This window comes from Athene noctua, chromosome 24 (assembly GCF_965140245.1).
Source record: "Athene noctua chromosome 24, bAthNoc1.hap1.1, whole genome shotgun sequence".
NCBI classification, from domain to species: Eukaryota; Metazoa; Chordata; class Aves; order Strigiformes; family Strigidae; genus Athene; species Athene noctua.
Genome location: NC_134060.1, coordinates 979,053 through 997,207, shown reverse-complemented (window position 1 = coordinate 997,207; position 18,155 = coordinate 979,053).

Sequence of the window (18,155 nt, the reverse complement as noted above, 5' to 3'; positions counted from 1 at the left end):
CAGAGCTCTTTGCTCCTCTGGCGTGGTGGAAGGTCCCTGCCCGGTGGGATGAGAGGTGGGTGTCTGTCTGTCAGCCCCTGCCTTCATCACAGCTGACAGCTTTGTCCTGGCTTAGCAATCAGAGGTGCCGGGCTGAGGCAAGGCTTGACAGGGTGATGAACACGTGCTGATGTGTAGGACAAATTGCCGTAGCAAAGCTGTGGTAATAGCTTGTAATGCAGAGGGAGAATAAAACAAACACCACCTGGAAGGTGTGGGCAGGGTGGGTGTGCCTGCAGCCAGGGGCTGAGACCCGGTGGGTGCTGCTCCCGCTGCTGCCCTGGGTCCCCACCAACTGCCAGACCCTCAGGAAACAAGAAACTCCTGCATCTAGAAGGCTGTAAAAATACATGATGGGGAATATCTGTAAGAGCATCAATCTTCCTGAGTGAGGAGAGGATGGAGTAGGGGAGTCACAAGTGAGTTATCCTGTCACTCCTGACAAATGAAGATAAATTGTGTGACAGTGGCTATTTATTTATACGCTTTGCTGGGTGTGCATATGGGTATGAGCAGGAGAAACAGCATTATGTCACATACGTATCTGTGTGCTACAAAGGGCTTGCGTAAGGAGGAGTTTTGGGTGGTTATTGCTGCATATGGTCAAAACAGTCAACGACTCGTCTCTACAGAAAGCTTCAGATGGCAAATTTCTCATCGGTGGGTGAGGGAGGGCAGTGGCTGGAAACAAGAGCTGTAGCTGCAGTGATGTTTTTGGTCCCTCGGGGGAACCTCGTGCTGGTCAGTGGGGCAGCCCTGTGCCCCCCTGTGAGGAGGGAGCAGACAAACTGTTAGGGGAAGTTACAAACTTCTTTTCTAAAAGAAAACCTAAAAATAGGGGATGGGCCAGTCCCCCTGTCTTTGAAAAACAAGCAGTGGGTGGAAGAGGGGTGGTGAATTGTAGAAATACTGTACTTTTTCTTTGTTAACCAGCTTGCACGCATATCTCTTTCTATGGGTTTGTAATTAACTGGCCCCTGGGCAGGGGAAAGACAATATTTGCAAACCCTGCACTGACATTCAGAATTTCTCACCACCCAGCCCTCAGACACTCTGCCTGGTGGCCTAATGCATCATCTGTACGTGGAAGCGAGTGGGTCGGCAGAGCTCTTTCTGAAGGGGTGCTGTACTTGCTTGTGTCAGGGGGGGATGTGTGAACACGGAACAAGTCCGGGTTCCTGCTGGGGACAGGCTCGGGGAGGAGCGGTGTGACTGTTAGAGGAGCTGAGCCTCCCCAGAGATGAAGTGAAGGGCTGATGATGGAGCTGCTTGGGCGTGCTTTGGCCGGGGTTGGTTTCAGTCTTGTGCTGTGGTGTGTGACACAGTGGAGGCTCTCAGCCGAGACCAGCTGGGAATGCTTATAAAAATATTCCTAAGCAGAGGGAGTTGATTAGGGAAAAAATTATCATAGTTGTGCTGGAGCTGTGGTCTCATCAGAAACAAATTGATAGAGTTAAACTCCTGTTGTCTCACATCTGAGCAAAAAGAGGCTTCTTTTCTGCAGATTGCTGTCTCAGAATTGTGGATGCAAATAGCGCTTGTGTCTTACATCCCGACTGTTTTCAGCAGCTGACTAGCTAGAGTATAAGCACCCATTAAAAATGAATGTCTGCATTAGACAGTGACAGGTTTTGAAAACTGGGCCCATAGCGTTATGGAATGTTTTATCTGCTACAATGGCTGTGTCAGAGGAAGCTCTGGTGATCCCGGGGGAGTGTCGGGAGGATGGCTGAACCTGCGGTGCTAGGTCTGCTCTGCCAGGCTGGGGCTGGCCGTGCTCCTCAGCTCTGGGGCCTCCTCGAAGACCCTGAGCACGGCCGGGCTCCGCGCTCTTCCCCCGCCGGAACGGTGCCGCCGGCCTCGGAGAGCAGCGCTCGGGAGAGCTGACCCGCAACGGGGCTGGGTCCGAGGGGCCAGGCCCCGCAGAGCTGATGCTCACGGACGTGTCCCTCGCCTTGGCTGGAGCATCCAGCTCTTAAACCGCATCCTCCCCTGACCAGCGCTTCAGAGAGCAGCCAGCCCCGTGCCCGCGGCTCTGCCTGCCCAGCTCTCAGCCTCTGCCACACCAGGCGGTGCCTGGAGCCCCGTGCGGGTGTCACAATGGACTCCTGTCCTTGCCGGTGGAAGGGGCCATCAGTCACTGGAGCCCTTGACCCTTCCAGGGCTCCAATCCGTGTCTGTCGGCCACAGCTTGTGCCCAGCTGCTGTACGAGCCCCGAGGTGTTCCCGCGCTGGCTCGGCCACCACCGCCAAGAGGGTGTGCTGCCTGGAGTGCTTGAAGCGTTTTAACTGTTGGTGACACTGTTTGCACTTGTAGGTCCCTGCTCTCTTAGTGGCAGTTGCTGTCCATAACCTCCTCCCCTGGCTGCCCCGGGACACGTGTGGCCCGCGGAGCAGTGGTACAGTGGCATCACGGCTCCGGTGTCGCCACCAGCGTGTCCGGAGGGACGTGGTGCTCCAGGCTGAGCTCCCTCCGGCAGCACCGCTTTGGGGGCTGGGTTTTGCTCATGTTTGGTGAGGAGGGAGTCCAGGATGAGTCCCACGGTTTGAGAGCGGGTCTGTGCATGGGATGGGCAGCCCGAGTGCGTCAGCACAGACTGTCAGCAGGAGAGAGCCGAGACTCTGGAGCGGAACTTAAAAACCGCTGTAAAATGCCAGTGCTGCCACAGCCTGCCTGTGGGCTGCTAGGCAGGTTAATTATTCCAACAAAACAATCTACCTATCCATCAAACAAAATGAGAGCAAACAACAATAGTCCTTATTTTGTTGAATTTGCTATTTGAAATATTTTTTTTCTTAAGTCATATTTGTTTGGATGGAAGACATAGTATAATAGATGGCTTCCTGTGAAAATTTGTATTTCCACTAAAATATAATGAAAATATTTCCCCCCAACTCTCCACAGTCTCTATGTTGCGCAGTTACATGTGTATATATGGTCCCATGTAGCACCTGAAAATTCTCAGCTTCCTCGGTCAAGTGAAATGCAAAACTTAGAGCTGATACCATCACCGTCAATGAAGAAATTGAAATAAAAGGAAAGAAAGCTGTTTGAACTCCCAGATAATATTAATGCAGAACAAATAGGTGTAAACAGGCCAAGAATAATTTTAGATTAAAAATGAGAAAGAAAAATCAACCTGTCAGAGGAGATAGAACCTGAAACAGCCTTCCAAAAGAAATACAAAAGAACAAAAAAAAGGCATCAGCAATTATCAAGTGTATCTTTACTTCATAGATTACATGTCAGGATTATATGACAGGTCTGAAAGAGATCATAGGAGACTTTTTTCTAGCTGAGGCTTTCTGGGCTGGATCTCTTTGTTTTCCTGAAGCCCACAGCACTGTGAAGATTGAAATCTGTAATTTTGAGAGATCTGTATTGTTGGAACAAAGCACTGCTAGAGTGTAATCCCCGATGTTTTACAGTGTTTGCAGCACATGTCTTAGTCGAGGGAGTTATGAAGATGCGGGCTATGTGGGCCTGGGAGAGCATCATGCACTTTGCATTTATGCATCTTTATAGATGCAAATTTATTTTCAAATTAACCCTCAGCTCAGTGGAGTCCCACTAATCCTTTTACAAAGGCATGAACTGCTAATCCAAGTGCTGCACTGGGCTTGCTGCTGTTTGAGCAGCTACCTAGATTAGTTTTCAAGTTTAAAATGAAATTTGAATTATTTGTATCAAGAGCGCAGTTTAGATTGGGAGTGACTTTTTGCTCCTCTGGAGAGGTTCCTGGGAGAGCGCTAGTATGAAATCCTATTTCCAAGTTGCTTCCCAAAATAGAAAGCTGTAGCAGACGAGATCCCCTCTGTTTCCTGGGATGTGCATTACAGACGGCTTCTGCTTGTGGAACAGTAGAAAGGTGTCGTGCTGACACAGTGTCACGACTGCTGCCCGTGGCGGGGAGTGCAGAGGGGATCAGAGCGCGGGGAGAGGCTGGCGGGGAAGGGGCCTGGAGGAGCGAACAGCGAGACGCTGGAGGAGGCGTGTGAGCAGCCGGGGCTGTGGCGGGTGGTTGCCCATTATCTTCCATCAATATGTCGATAAACTGTTATCACTAAATTATCCTCAGTCTACTACAAGCTTGACATCAGTCGGGTATGAAATCCATTACTGTCTGTCATACCGCTTGGCTAATGGAAGGAAACCCTGTTTTCTCCATTAGATTTTGGTTGGATCCCTTTATCTGCCCATTACTTCTCCTGTAACTCCTTCTAATGGAATCAGACTAATACAAAATGACAAAGAATCAGAAAAAATGACACTGAAATTGGGGGAGCTGTAAAAGCCTGTATTGCCCCTACTTGGCCTTGTTAAGGAACATGAAGTCTGAATCAGTTTAAAGATTTGTTCATTTGGTGATTGATCCCATGAGCTGATTTCTTTTGCTTAAAATAAAGTCTTTTTTGTTTTGCAATAAATTCAGTACACAAATGTCAGGACACAGAAAAATATTTACTGTGATTAGTGCAATAGCTTCCCTGACCCCTTTGTCTTCATAAAAAGCACACAGCACGGCTGCCTTATAATTTACTATTGCTTTATTAATTCCATCTCGCTGTTCTTGCAGCAGTCATTCCTATCAAAAAAGTGATTAGTGATCCAAACCAGCCAGCTAAAAACCAACAAGAGTGTGCAAACAACCTAACAGAAACATTAGTGAGCACAAACGTACTGCCCGTAGACCAGTCTCGGCGGGGCTGCTCCCTTAGCAGCCCCAGTTCGGGGGCGAGGTGCCCGAGCGCTGGGAGGGCTCCTGCGGCCAGTCGCCCCGCGGCCAGCGGCGCTGCCATGGCCCGAGCCGGGTGTGTGCAGGGAGCCGAGCTCGGCAGCGCAGAGGCGAAGCCGGCCGGCCTCGGGGCTCTGTGGGCAGCAGGATGGCTCAGCGGCCCCCTGACCTTTGGCAGCCCGGCCGCTGCCCGGGCGTGAGCCGCTGGCGCAGGGTTGAGATCCGGTCTTGCCGCAGGAGTTTGACGCGGGATGCGGTGCCAGGCAGCGCCGATTACAGATGTTCAGAGGCACTTGCCATTAGCTGCGGGAGCGGGCTGCTGCCCGGAGGAGGCACTGATCTCTGAGCATTAAGGATGGAGGCTCATCTTGGTGCATGGCCCAGCCTTCGCCGGCTGCTGGCTAATAGCACTGAGGAGGAAGTGCACTGCGGGCAGCGTACGCCCTGCCAGCTTGTATCTCAGCAGCCGCAGAGCCTCTGATTTACTGTGAGTAATACATAAAGGGTCTGAGGAAGAAATGGCGAGGGAATACTGCCTTGGGGGAAGAGCAGGGGAGGGAGCCCTGCTGTCTGGTTAACAAAAGTACTGCCTCTCCTGGCAATCCTTGCCTCTGAGTTTTTTTCTAATATTTCCAGCTGGGGATTTTAAAGATTTAACAGACTTATTTTTTTTAATATTCCATGGACACATGAGATGAGGCCAGGCTGTATAATTTCCTTGCACTCCCTGTGTGCAGTCACTGAATTCGTCTTAATTTCCTGCACCAGTGCCCATGGACTGGGAGCTGGTTTCTGCCACCTGCGAAGTCAATGGCGCTGTTCACAAGCTCAGGTGATTAAAACGGTCAGACTCCAGCTAGGCACAGAAAAGTGCATTTTCTCGTGTATGTTCTCAGTTTAATGCAGCAAAAAGATGTGGGATTGTGGACTGATGCAGAGGGCTGGAGGATGCCTTCAGGTGCCATCACCATTTTGCTCTGCAACCATGTGGAGACACGGCGGAGCAGAGCCCGGAGAGCCGGTATCAGCAAACAGCACGGCCAGGTAATGCCTGTGCGTGCCAGAGCTGCCTGCTGGCTGCTCCCCATGCCAGCAGGGCTGTCTCCAAACTGCCTTGAGGCTGCTCTGCTCCGCTCTCCAAATGAAGACTTTGAGTCCCAATTTACTGCCGTTATTTCATGGCAGCAGGTGAAAGCTGTGAAGCGTGAGGATACCTGAATCCCCCACACCCCAGGCCGGTAGCCGAGGCTTCCTTGTCCCTGTCCTGCCCTGCTCCAGCTCCTGTGTTCTTTTCTCCCAGCGCCTGACTGCTGTCCTTGGACATTCTTTGTCCTCCAGCAATTCCTGTCTCTGGTTTTCACTCCTAGTCTGTTTAGTGTTTGTGGAATAAACAGAGATGAAAAAACTTGGCCGAATCCCAAACAAAATCAGAGAAGAGCGCTTGGTCTCCAAGCTGCAGTGCTGACCCTGGGAGTTTTTCTTGTGCTCTCACTGATACACACTTTGGACTTTAAAGTTTGCTTTTTCTCTTGTGAATTTCATTTGATTAGAGGGAAAAAAAGCCCACCCTGAGAAACCACAGCATCCCCCCTCCTCTTTGTGTGTATTTGAGTTCGTTGTTTCACAGACCCTTTTCTTGTGCTCCGGTTGTGTATTTGTAGAGACCTCCACGGAGCTTTGTGTAGGAAGTCAGAACAAGACTCGTGCGATGCTCACACACTGCTTAGGTAGGTGTTGGCCTGTCACGGCTAACAGCAGTGACAGCAGGGTCAGGGCTGGGCTGGGCATGAGGATCTCGGGCTCCCTCTTCATCCTCAGGCTCCTCCTGCTCGGAGCAGTGTTCCTTGGTGTGCCTGGGCCCTTGGAGACAGAGCCACTGTCTCTAAGAAGCGTTGGTATTTAATAGGAATTAAATAAAGTAAATGAAGAGCGTTTCACGGACAATTGAAAGGTCAGCACAGATCGCACTGTATCGCTTTCTGTTCTTCAAACATCCTTTTCTGGCTTCTTGTTACTCCCCAGACAGACAAGTCACGAGTGCATTAGTCCCGCCTGGCCCTCCCGTCCCTCCTCCAGCCGGCACCCGCGGGGCCCTGCACCGTCACTGCTGTAACCAGTCGTACGCTCTCCCCCGCTGCAGATATTAATTTTTTGTTTATAGAAAAATCCATGAGGTTTGAGTTATCAAAAGCTGCGCGCACTAGTGAGAAAGACAAAATCAATGCTGAAATATCGCCTGATTTAATGGCTGCTGTAAATAGCTGTTAGGATTCTTCAGCAGAGGGAAGTTCTGAAGGCACAAGAGACGTGGGCTGAGCGGACTCCTCTGCGGCCCGCGCCCCAGCCAGCCCGTCCAGCTCCCTGCAGGCATCAGCTAGGCTTCGAGATGCTTTAGTGCAGGGGTTTGCCATCACTCTCGTGAGAAAACAGAGAGGAGCACAGGCCAGTTCTGATGGGCTCTCGGTGTCTGGCTCAGTTTATTGGTACTTGTGGAGGAGCGATGGCAGGTCCCTGTGCGGGGATGCTGCCGGTGCCAGAGCAGAGGGCGCCGCTGGCACAGCCCCCTCCCGCCCTGCCCGGCCACCCCGGCACCTGCCCTGGGGGGGGTGTCACTCTCCCGAGGGTAGCATGGCCTTGGGGACGAGTTTCATCTCACATTTCTTTTCACTTTCTCCTTTTTAAAGTCATGTTTTTAGAAACATCACTGAGGCTTACGCATTTTAATAGCTTTTGAACACCTGTCACTTAATGGTTTATTTCTGTGTCACTGAATGTAGTCATCTCCAGAAGTTCTGTCTGGACTATATTTAGGTACTTTGGAAAACACCCGCATTTCCCCTCCATTCCTGGAAAGCCAAGGCCTGGCTTGGGGTTACTGTGGTAACCCAGCTGTCTTTCTGCCAGCACCAATAATCACTACAGATGAGAATTAAATAGCATTCTAGGGTGCCTTGCTTGAAAGTCACAAGGAATTAGGAAATCTTGCTTTGTGTAGCTCCTTGAAGGTCAGACAGGCTCACTCTGCGAGCGGCATTAGTCAGTCCAATCACATGTGCAAACTCCAGCGTCTGAAGGGCTCACGAGGGCTGATAAGAGTTTTCCCTGAAGTACTGCTGCAGCCAGTCGGATAGCGCCTGCATCGCCTCCGTCAATATTTGACTCGGGGTCAATACAGCTTGATGTTTGGCTTAACAGAACTTAATATCTGCCTAATGTCAGCAAAGTTCTAGCCACTGTTGGGCACACTGTCGGATTTCTGGGGGGAAGGGGTTTCTTGGCTGAGGGGTGGCGGAGCCTCCCTGCTGCTCAGATGGTGGGAGGGAGCCACAGCTCCCGTTGCTCAGGGGCGAGGGCTGTGCCAGCAACTCAGCCTCCAGTTCACCCCAACCAACTGGGATTTGACACCAGACTGGCTTACTGGGGCGAGCTGAATGTCGGGGGCCGTGTCTGTCGCCGGCACACAGGACCGAGCCTCTAGCCAGGGCTGGGCCCCGCGTTCGCAGCAGCTTCTCCAGTCAGCCCCGTCTGTCGCCGTTCACACACCCTGCCGGGGTCCCGCGGCTCTGACAGGCACCGCGAAGGACAGAATCGAGGTGCTCTGTGACATCTGCAGAGGGGTGCGGCTGGTTTTGCTGCCTATTTTGTTTTGCTCTTGTGAGGATTCCCGTACCTCTGACCTCGGCGATGCACCCCCCTCCTCCCCGCCAGCTCGCCCCTTTCCTTCCTCCCTGCAGACGGTTTCTTTGGGCAGCCGTTAGCCGGTGAAAGTGTTTTCTTTTTATTATGGTTTTAATATTCATGACACATGTAAATTAGGAAAAAAGGTAATTGTCCCAATTAACACTAAATAGGTTTTTCTCGCACATCTTGAGTAATTTGGTGGTTCTGCTTATCTCATAAAAAGTTTGCAAGTGGAACTGCCTCAGACTCAGTGTTCATACAAGAGCCTGCTGAGCTTCTGTAATTAAGCTGTGATTAGCCAGCTATAAATACGTGGGTTTGAATACAACATTGCACTCTTAGGGCAACTGGAGGTAGTGATGTGATCAGACCAGCAGAGGTGAGATAGAGCTCTCGCCGTTAACGGCAGGTCGGGTGCGGTGGTTCGGTGCCCCGGGACCCTCTCTGAGCCGTGGTTGGGTGCTGGGCCAAGGCCGTTACTGCTCGAAGCGATCGGTGAGCCTGCGGCCCTGATGCTCGTGGCTCTCGAGGGAACACGCCTGTGTGTGGTGTATGGAGTCACCCCCCCTAAGCGGTTTTCCGTTCCTATGGCAGGTGCCGTGGGCAGCCGGGGTCCCTGGCCGTGTGCTCTCAGGGGCAGTGGGGCTCCGGCAGAGCTCTTGCAGAGGGGCAGCAGCAGGCAGTGCAGAACCCCCCGTCCCTGGGAGCTCTGTGGGCGCATGCCTGCGCCGGGAACACGAGGGCTCAGTCTGGATGCCCACAGCTGGTTTCCATCGCCAGATGTCTGGGAAGATCATTTCCACCGAGCGCTTGGCACCCTGACCCACCCTTTGTAGCTAAGAGCAGTGGCAGAGCCGTGGCCAATTCGCTTTGTGAGGGGGGTGGCTCAGTGGCCCCCCTGCTCCCATGATTCGGGCTCTGGAGGTGTGTGATGGGGAGTCCAATAAGCCAGATCTTCCTTTCCACCCGGAGCAGAGCACGTCTCCTGGGCTTGAAACCGAGAGCCACAAGGTTGTGTTCATTCAGCCAGAAATATGATGTATTTTGTGGCCTCTGGGCCCAACTGCAGCTGTTTGTAAGGTCAGGGAACTGCTCTCAAATGAATTACAGCTGATATTTCATCACCCACATTATTTGGCTACAGAATAAACTGGAGGAAGCCAGGATAATTCAATGAAGAAAGCAAGCTGACAGTTCTTGAATAAATGATTCATCATTCACTTGGCTCTGGCTGTTCAGTGCACTTGCCCCGACTCCTGAACAAAAGTTAGCTTGTTTCCAACCCTGTTGCATTTCCATTTCTCCGCTGTGACCTGACATGACACATGAAATGTTCACGAACACACTTATCTTTTGCATTAGAAGTTCTGTCAAGTCTGATTCTGTGAACCACTTGCAGAAAATTTGTATCGGCTGCTAATTTTCATCCCCTTACATCTCAAATACCATTTGAGGGCTTTCTAACTCCATGTTATTTCAGTTTTAAAAGCACTTCAGGAAAAACAATGTAAGATGATTTGGCAGAAGAGGCAGTTGTCTAAAGCACTGTCAGAACAAGCACTTTCTTTTTAGCAGCCTCTTTCCTCCCTATTACCGCTCCCACTGGGGTTGTTACTGGTTTGGCCCCTTTGGGCCAGGCACTGGAGGAACAATGAGCACAAAATCCTGATGTCCCTGAGCTAAGCGGGCGCTCGGTGGTTGTCTTTGGATGTAGCTGGGTGACTCCACTCAGGCCAGGTGAAAGGAGGTGGTGCCCCTTCGCTGTGTCAGAGGTTGAAGTCTGTGGGTGCAGGCAGGGGCTCATTCTCTGTCCAAGCCCCAATCCCCAGAGGGGAGCTGCAGCTCGGAGGCTGCTCTGCTGGAAAATGTTGGCTTCATACTGGGACAAATCCCTTCATGCCTTTCTATGACACAGATGTACAAGCCAAGTCCCTACTGTCGAACTGAAGGCAGTTTTTAAGGGGTTGGGAAGTGCCGTGGATTTTGTAGTTTGACATGCTGCCATGGAAATGTTCCAGTGGATGTGAGTGAGGAAGCAAATGGGGAAATTTGAAACTTCAGAAGATTGTGCAAGAGCAAAGAGTTGCATGAAAAGAATTGCAGCAGAGAGGGGATGGCAGAGCCCGTGCCTAGGTGGAAGGGGAGAAATAGAGAGGCGGCAGAGGTAAACAATGACGAGATTTACCCACGATCAGAACTGAACAGAGTATCTGAGCAAAAATGATCCCAAACAAAATTCGGAGAAGGGGGAAGAAAGATTCAGAAAGGGGTCTGCACTCGGGGCTCTGCTGTACGGGCAAATGTGGCATGTTCTGTGCCAGCCTCTAAAAATTAGTGAAAATACCTGTGAACAATTAGATCCCAAGCTGCCAGGAGGAAACTTCACCCAGGGGGGCTGTGAATGCACCCCACGTCATCGCGAGGAGGTTTCTGTTCTCGCCTCAGGCGGTGCTGGAACAACCCCAGAGAGCACTAGAAGCGTTAACTCCAGCCTGAGTTGTTTCGCACAGAGAACTCTGCCCGTGTACATGCTTATTCAGACTGGGAGGAAACCTGCAGCATGGATGGCAAACTCTCCTCTCATTGCTAATTTCTCCATCTGTTTTCTATCTTTGCTTTGTTCGCTTGCGGTACGGCGTGGGTGCTTGTCGGAAGAAGGGCGTTCCAGAGCCGCTGCACAGCTTTCCTTGGTAAACACGATTTGATAGTCACTCAAGTGGGGCTTTTGCAGCAATTCTCACATTTCATTCCTTTATGCTCTGCCAATCCAGCTGAGTCCCGCTGCTCTTCTTTGTCCCTCTGCTATTCCAGTCCAACCCTGCCCCCCACATGAATGCACAGAGAAGTATTTTTTCCAATTTAAAGCTGAGCAATTTTTATTTGTAGCTGTAAGTGGGTCCATTAGTGCTGGTCAGAGGAAAGCTGAAGAACATTTGGCAGATAATTGGGCCTGGGTCCATCAGAAGGTCTTGATGCAGAGCCTGCTGCACTATGTGCTGGTAAAACATCTGTGTAAATAGCTCTGCAGCTGAGGTTTCATTAGAACTGCCCATCACGATAGTCCTCTTAAAGCTCTAAATGCACCAGGGACTCCTCTGTGCCTACCCAAAATAGCAAGCTCTCCACTTAGCGAGCCCTGTACTAAAACCGGGGTCGTCTCATTTAAATGTTCCCGGCTGTAGGCATGACCTGAGATTCTTTGTTGTGATGTGCTGAGCTATCAAAGCCTCACTCTTCATAGTGTCTCATTAGTCTTGGAAGAGGTGAGGCTGGGGATGGCATCTAGCTGTGTCCCTGAGTCGCGTATATACATTTCCAGCCACATCTGGAAAGGGGGAGATGTGTAATTGGATGCAAATGGTCATCTGTCACAGTGAAAAATGGCTTTTCCAGTAGGGTTTTCTTTGAAAAAAAGAGTATAGCTTTGGATGAGAGAAGGCAATTCGAGTGTTTGTGGATCTGAGTGACAAAGTCAGATATGATCTCAGACTCTTTCCCCAGCTCTGTTCAAATTCTGCTCGTTTTTAGCCTAGCATACCCGCACAGTTTTGCTGGGGCACCTCACTCCTGTCTCACGCCCGACCCTGCTCTCCCCACACGTTTGCCAGCTGCACCTGTGCCCCCCTCTGCTGCTCCCCCCGCTACTCGGAGCTCATGCCGGCTGCTGCCTTGGGGTGCTTCTGCATCGTGCCATTCGTTCGTGGCCGTAATGGTCGCTGCAGCTCAGGACTTGCTTCTAGAAACCACGCGCTGTTTATTTAAGTGACTGTCAGAGGATCACAACCATCTCTGAACCAAGAAAATGAACCTTCCCCTGCAGTCTCTTAAAACACTGAACGCCGAGGGAGGATGCAGAACAGAAGGCAGCTGACTGAAACCCTTCTGCCTGATCCTCTGTGCACCCCCTTTGTAGGGCAGTCAGTTCCTCCCGGGGCTCCATCACCAGCCTGTTACAGCCTGGCCATACCAGACTGTGCTTTGACCTTTCAAAGGCGGCAGCTCTTTGCCAGTCACCCGTCAGCTGCCTTGTCCTGCTCTTGTCCTTGTCCGTGCTCCCCCTCTCTCCGTAAAGCCCGGGGGAGCGTGCTGTGCCGTGCCAGGCCGCGCCAGTGCGATCCCACCGCAGCGCCCGTCTCCAGACACCGCGCGTGGCCGTGGTGTGAGCCGGGGCTGTGGAGAGGAGGTGTGGGCTTCCGTCCCCGCTGGTTAGTCAGGAGGGGACGTTATTGCGGATTAGTGTTGCATCACTAAGATTAAGTCAGAGGACTTGCTGTTGCTTGCTGAGATGTGGGTTGGTGCTGTACGGGATGAATACCAACAGAGGAGGGAGTTTTCAGACATGCAGATTTGTTTTGCGGATCATCATCTGTTCCTTCTGTGTGCCACTTAAACTGCCTGTTGTTATGCAAATCCCGTAATGTATTTATGAGTGCTCTCCAGAGATTTCAAATGGCATCTAATCTGGTTAGGAGATCCATTCTGCAAGAGACCGGCCTAAGTATTCAGCTCAAGATGAGATATTGGTATTTTATGCATTTGACTGGAGACAGAAGCTGTTTTATCTCATTCACCAAGCATTACAACGCTCTCACTGACCTGAAACCCGTGTAACTGCCAGGGAGAAGAATAAACACACAAATAAATGTGAACAAGCATGTACAACGCATTTACAGCTCCTGACAGTGTCTGCATCAGAGTCACTGCAAACTGCGATCCCCCGCTCTCCTGCATTAAGCAAGGCCGGGCTGAGGGACACCCGCAGGAGCAGTCACTGGTGGCTGCAGACAGCAGCGCTCTTCCCTTCCCGAGCAAATCTGCCCTGATGTCCAGAAACCTCTGGAGCCCAGCTGACAGCACAGCCCGCTCGCTTCTGACCCTGGGATTAATTTCCAAACTTCAGACTGGAGTTTCTTATCAGGGATTTGTGTCCAGGCTGTGCTCAAGTCCTGTACTTTGCATCTGGAAGCTCCTCTCCGTCTGCATAGCTGAGCTTGTTCAGGTTTTCAGTTGCCTGAAACCGCTTATCCACACGCACTGCCCAGGGCAGTCCTGCCCTGCTATAGCCATTGTTTTATGGCTGTTGCACCTTTCCTCTGCTCCCCCTTTCTCCTTGCACCGAGTTCAGCGTATCGGCTTCGGGTGCTGGCTCCTGTCCTGCTCTTCCTTCGGGCTGAGGTCAGTCCCCGCTTCCATTTGGCTCAAGACGCTGGATTTAGCTGGTTACTTGTTTGATTTGCAAACAAACGTAAGAGTTTTTCCTGGTATTGCGCCTTGCGAGAGGTCTGTGTAAGCAGCTATCAAGTCATTTCATTTTTTCCTCTGAATCCCCTGTTCAGACCTGCCCCGGACAGGACGATGCTGGCGGTGTCCCAGCATGGCCGCGTGCCAGGGCCGGGGTCCTTTCGGGCGTCCTCCTGTCTGCCTGCCGCCGCCTCCTCGGGTCGCAGGATCTCCAGCAGGAAGCCGAAGTGTCTTTATTCTGTGTGTGATTAATGTAATTATTTTCTATGGGCTAAACTTAAAAGCTACACTATTCTCGGAACGTTTCACTGCAAAAAAGCTTGTTTCTAGCCAAAATGAAAAATGACAACACAGACGTTTTTGATCAAATGGCACATTTAGTTTCTGTTAGTTGATATAAATGTTTCTGATTTTTTTAATGCTGCATTAGAATTAGATTGAGGGAAATCAACTCAAAAGTATCCTACTGAAATAAAAAATGTTAATTTAAGAAGTCTGTGTTTTGACTCTAAAAATAAATTTAAAAGGCAAACGTCTTCAACAAAGCAGCACAAGTGTTTGAATAATTTTGATATACATGAAACACTTTATCAAATTAATCTTTCATTTGAAGACTATAAATATCGTAAAGTTCATAATCGTAATTTCCCCCCAGGCATCGTGCATTTGAGCGAGGCAGCGTGCGGTGTTGTTCTCGTCTCCTGCTTGCCCGTGGCTCGGGGCCGGCTGGGCTGAGGCTGCCGTGGCCTCGGGAGCGTGGGGCGAGGCACGGGGCGAGGCAGGGCCTGGCGTGGGGGGAGCACGGCCAGGGGGCCGAAAGCCCCCTCTCCCCGCAGCCTCGTCCTGCCCTTCCCTGGTCCCTGATCCGTGTCCCTCCTACCCCAGAATTGGCCCATACACCACTTTAATGTTCCTTGTCAGATGACAGATTTCAGGGGAGCATTAGTAATTAGGAACTCCACTCTCATCAAGGAAAATAATTAGTGAGAATGCATGCAGTTTACAAAAGCAGTTCAATTAAAGAGAATAACAAGCTTTTTACAGCAACAAAGGAAGGACTAAGTAGACCTCAGTGAGTAAATAAAGCTATAATCAGTGTGATTAATTTAAAATCTCAGGGAGGCGTGAATTGGATTGATATTCCAAAAGTCTAATGTGTCTCGTGGGATCTCAGAAGAAATCATTCCACATTTTAGGGAGAATATGAGGCCTCATTAATTGTGAACAACAAGAAAAAGTGAAAAACTGACAAATGTTAATTTGCTATAAATTTCTTCACAAGCGCAGATTTTGACTCGTGTTTTCATGAGGCACATACAAAACTCTGTAAATGCCTGGCTAAAATGAAATTAAAGAAAGGTTTAAAAACGGATTGGTGGTCATTTTAACCAAGATCCTTAAAAAACCTCCTTCATCTGAGGGTGGCTGGGAAGCTGCTTCGGTGGGAGGGATTTTTATGGCAGGTGGGGCTGAGCAATGGTATTTTATGGCAGACAAGAGGCTGCACAGAACCGTCAGGCGTTACGTTGCCACATGTGAGAAGAGGCACAAGTTCCCGGGCAGAAAGGCATCGCGGAAACTGAAGGGGCCGGGGCTCCCCGGCTCTGTGGGTCCCGGAGCAGGGGCTGTGCCCCCCCGAGCAGGGGCTGTGCCCCCCGGCTTCGCCCCCATCCTGGACCCAGAGGTGTTGGGAGGAGGACGGGGAAGGTGCTGGTGACCCTCCTGCAGGAGATGGGGACACTCCGCAGTGACAGCCATTCGGTCACCTTCTCATCCTCTGCCCAGCTCACAGAATGAGACAGAAAGGGAATAAAACTGGAACTTCTTTGCTGCCTCTTTTTTTTTTTTTTTTTTTTTTTTGCCCGGCAGTGCTGTAGGGACTCACTAGTGCTATTTCTGTTGCTGAAAGAAATCAGTGCTACTGGTACTGCTGCCACCAGTGTCGCTTCTCTTACATCTGCAGTCTGGCTTTCTTCCATTGCTAATTTTGGGATGCGACAAACCCTAAACAGCTGGACAAAAGCTTGGACTGTAAGTTGTAACCAGCTTTAATTCCGTTCATTTCCCACAGGTGACTGATGGCTTTATGGCATTTTACTACGCTTCATAATAATTTAAAGCAGATATTTAGTACATCTATAAAATCTCTTTCACAGTGTACTGGGGAAGGAAAGCATAAATATTCTTCTGGCTATTGGTTGGGTTACAAAATGTTGACAGGCCAGTCTAAAAAATAAGTCATTCCTGGGGGCAGAGGCCGGCTCTGGCGGAGGGGACGCAGCCCTTGCGGAGCCCGGGCTGGCCCGTGTCTGCCCTAGGCCCGTCTGGCGTCTGTGTCCCGCAGAGGCAGGTTTGGGTTGAACTCTGTGGTGTGTATTTAAGCGGCACCCTGAGCTGTGCACAGGTGTTTGCTGTGGGATTTCACTTCTGTGTTAAACTCGCCACATGTGGATCCAGCCTGATGAGTATGAAGCATCGCGGGGGGACCAGGCTGTTACACAACGGACCCTTTGTCCCTTCTCCCGCTGCTGGGCAGGCACAGATCTTCCTCCCGAACACCTTCCACAGAACTGGGCATGTCTGTAGCCGAGGCGTTACATGGCAGAGGCCCAGCTGTCTGTAAAGATAAGGTAGTAAGAAATTTCTTGAAATTTCTGTGCCCGAAACAGCTGTTCAGTTCTTGGGGATGCTTTTCTGTCCAAGTTAATCCCAACACTCACCTCGGTCTTTACCACTGCATCCTTAAATTCTCTATTTCTCTCCTTCTATTTCTTGCCATAAAACTGCCCCATTTCCTTCCAAAAAGAGGTGTATTTGCTGCTTTGGGACCTTAAGAGGGTCCTCGTCCTGCAGGCTTGCTCTGTTTTAATGAAAAGAAGAAGAATGACCAAATCTGGAATGGCATCTGTACGGGAGCGGTTCAGGCTCTCCGCCTTCAGAGGGGCTTCACTGTGCTCCTCGTTACTGACCCCCTTTGCTTGCAGGGGACCTTTGTTTATGAGGATTTTTAAATTTTCTCTGATTAGATCCAGAGAGGCTTAATGCTGAAATCTGTCTTTGAAGCTAGGAAACGTTTTGGTACAGTTTCAGTCTAGAAATGCCATACCTGCCCTAAGACAGACAGTTCTTGGGTCTGCTTTTGCTCCAGAACACAAGTGTTTATTAATTTACTTTGATTAGTATTTTTCATTCTTTCTTATTTTTCTATTGTTGCCAGTATGCTTAACTTTTCTACTCAGTACTTCCCAGTGGAAAAAGAAAAATCACTTGGGTGTCTCAAAATTGATGACAAAAATGACAGCAATTATCACTGAATAAGCACCTCTGATGACTGGATCTTTCCCTTTAGACAAGGCGCTGCATTGCAGAGAGGTTCTGAGCAGTTAAGTGTACAAATGCAACAGCCCACTCTGTTCCCCTCATCTCACAGAGCGGAGGAACCTTGGCATGCATCCAGCGAGTTAGCTGGGCGAAACCTCCTTCTTGGAAATACAAGTTGGTTTCTTCTAATTCAATTACGTTTCTCAAGGTTTCTTCTTGCTAAATGTGGTGAAATTGTGTCTCAGCTGAAGGAAACAAATACTCCAGCGCTGTATGTTGTATGTCAGTCTCTTGTGGCACCCCAGAGAGAGATGCATTTAGAGCAGACATCTGAACAGGTAGAAGCGAAACATAATTAAAAATACAGCTGGATAGAGGTCTGATGTGGCCCCGCCAGCCACCGGAGACACGGCAAACCCACATCTGGTGGGTGGGTGGTTGCGTGAGCAGAGTGCGGAGAGATGCAGAAGTGATGGTGTGTGACAGGGCTCATGTCAGTGCCTGCTGGCGAGGCTCCCGTCCTCCTCTGGTCAGACGAAGGTCAGCCTCCAGTTGGGAAACCCGATAGAAACTTGCAGGAAAAGCATAATTCTAAATTCGAATTCTAAAGTTTATGAAGTTGTTGCCTTATTATTGTTGCCTGGACTGGATGTGGCTCTTAAAAACATCCAGCCCATGCAGTCTCAGATCTTCTCCGCTGGATGGAAGCATCTGGCATCCGCAAAGCAATGTGCTAGGCTTTGTAGACATCCAGCAAGACTTGTTCTGAGGACACCTCCGAGGGCCCTGGGCCGTGCTGTGGGCAGCGTCTCCCCAGCTGGGCTCCCCAGCTGCTGCCGAGCACACCCCGAACCCTCGCTCCCTGCTGCTGCTGCTCTTCCTCTCCTGAGATGGCCGGAGGTGAAACGGTTGTTGCTGACCCCCATCCAATACTGAAACAGCTTGAGAGGGAATTTCAGTTGGTAACTTTAGATTTTGGACTAATTTTCCCCCCGACCCCCATAGTATTATGAATGATTTTTCAAATTTAAGCTTACTCTTTATGTGAACCTCGTCTGTGAACTCCGCAGTAGCTTGTATCATAATGTGAAGGGTAGCACGAAAATAACCTTTCCATAAATAAATGCTGAATGCTGG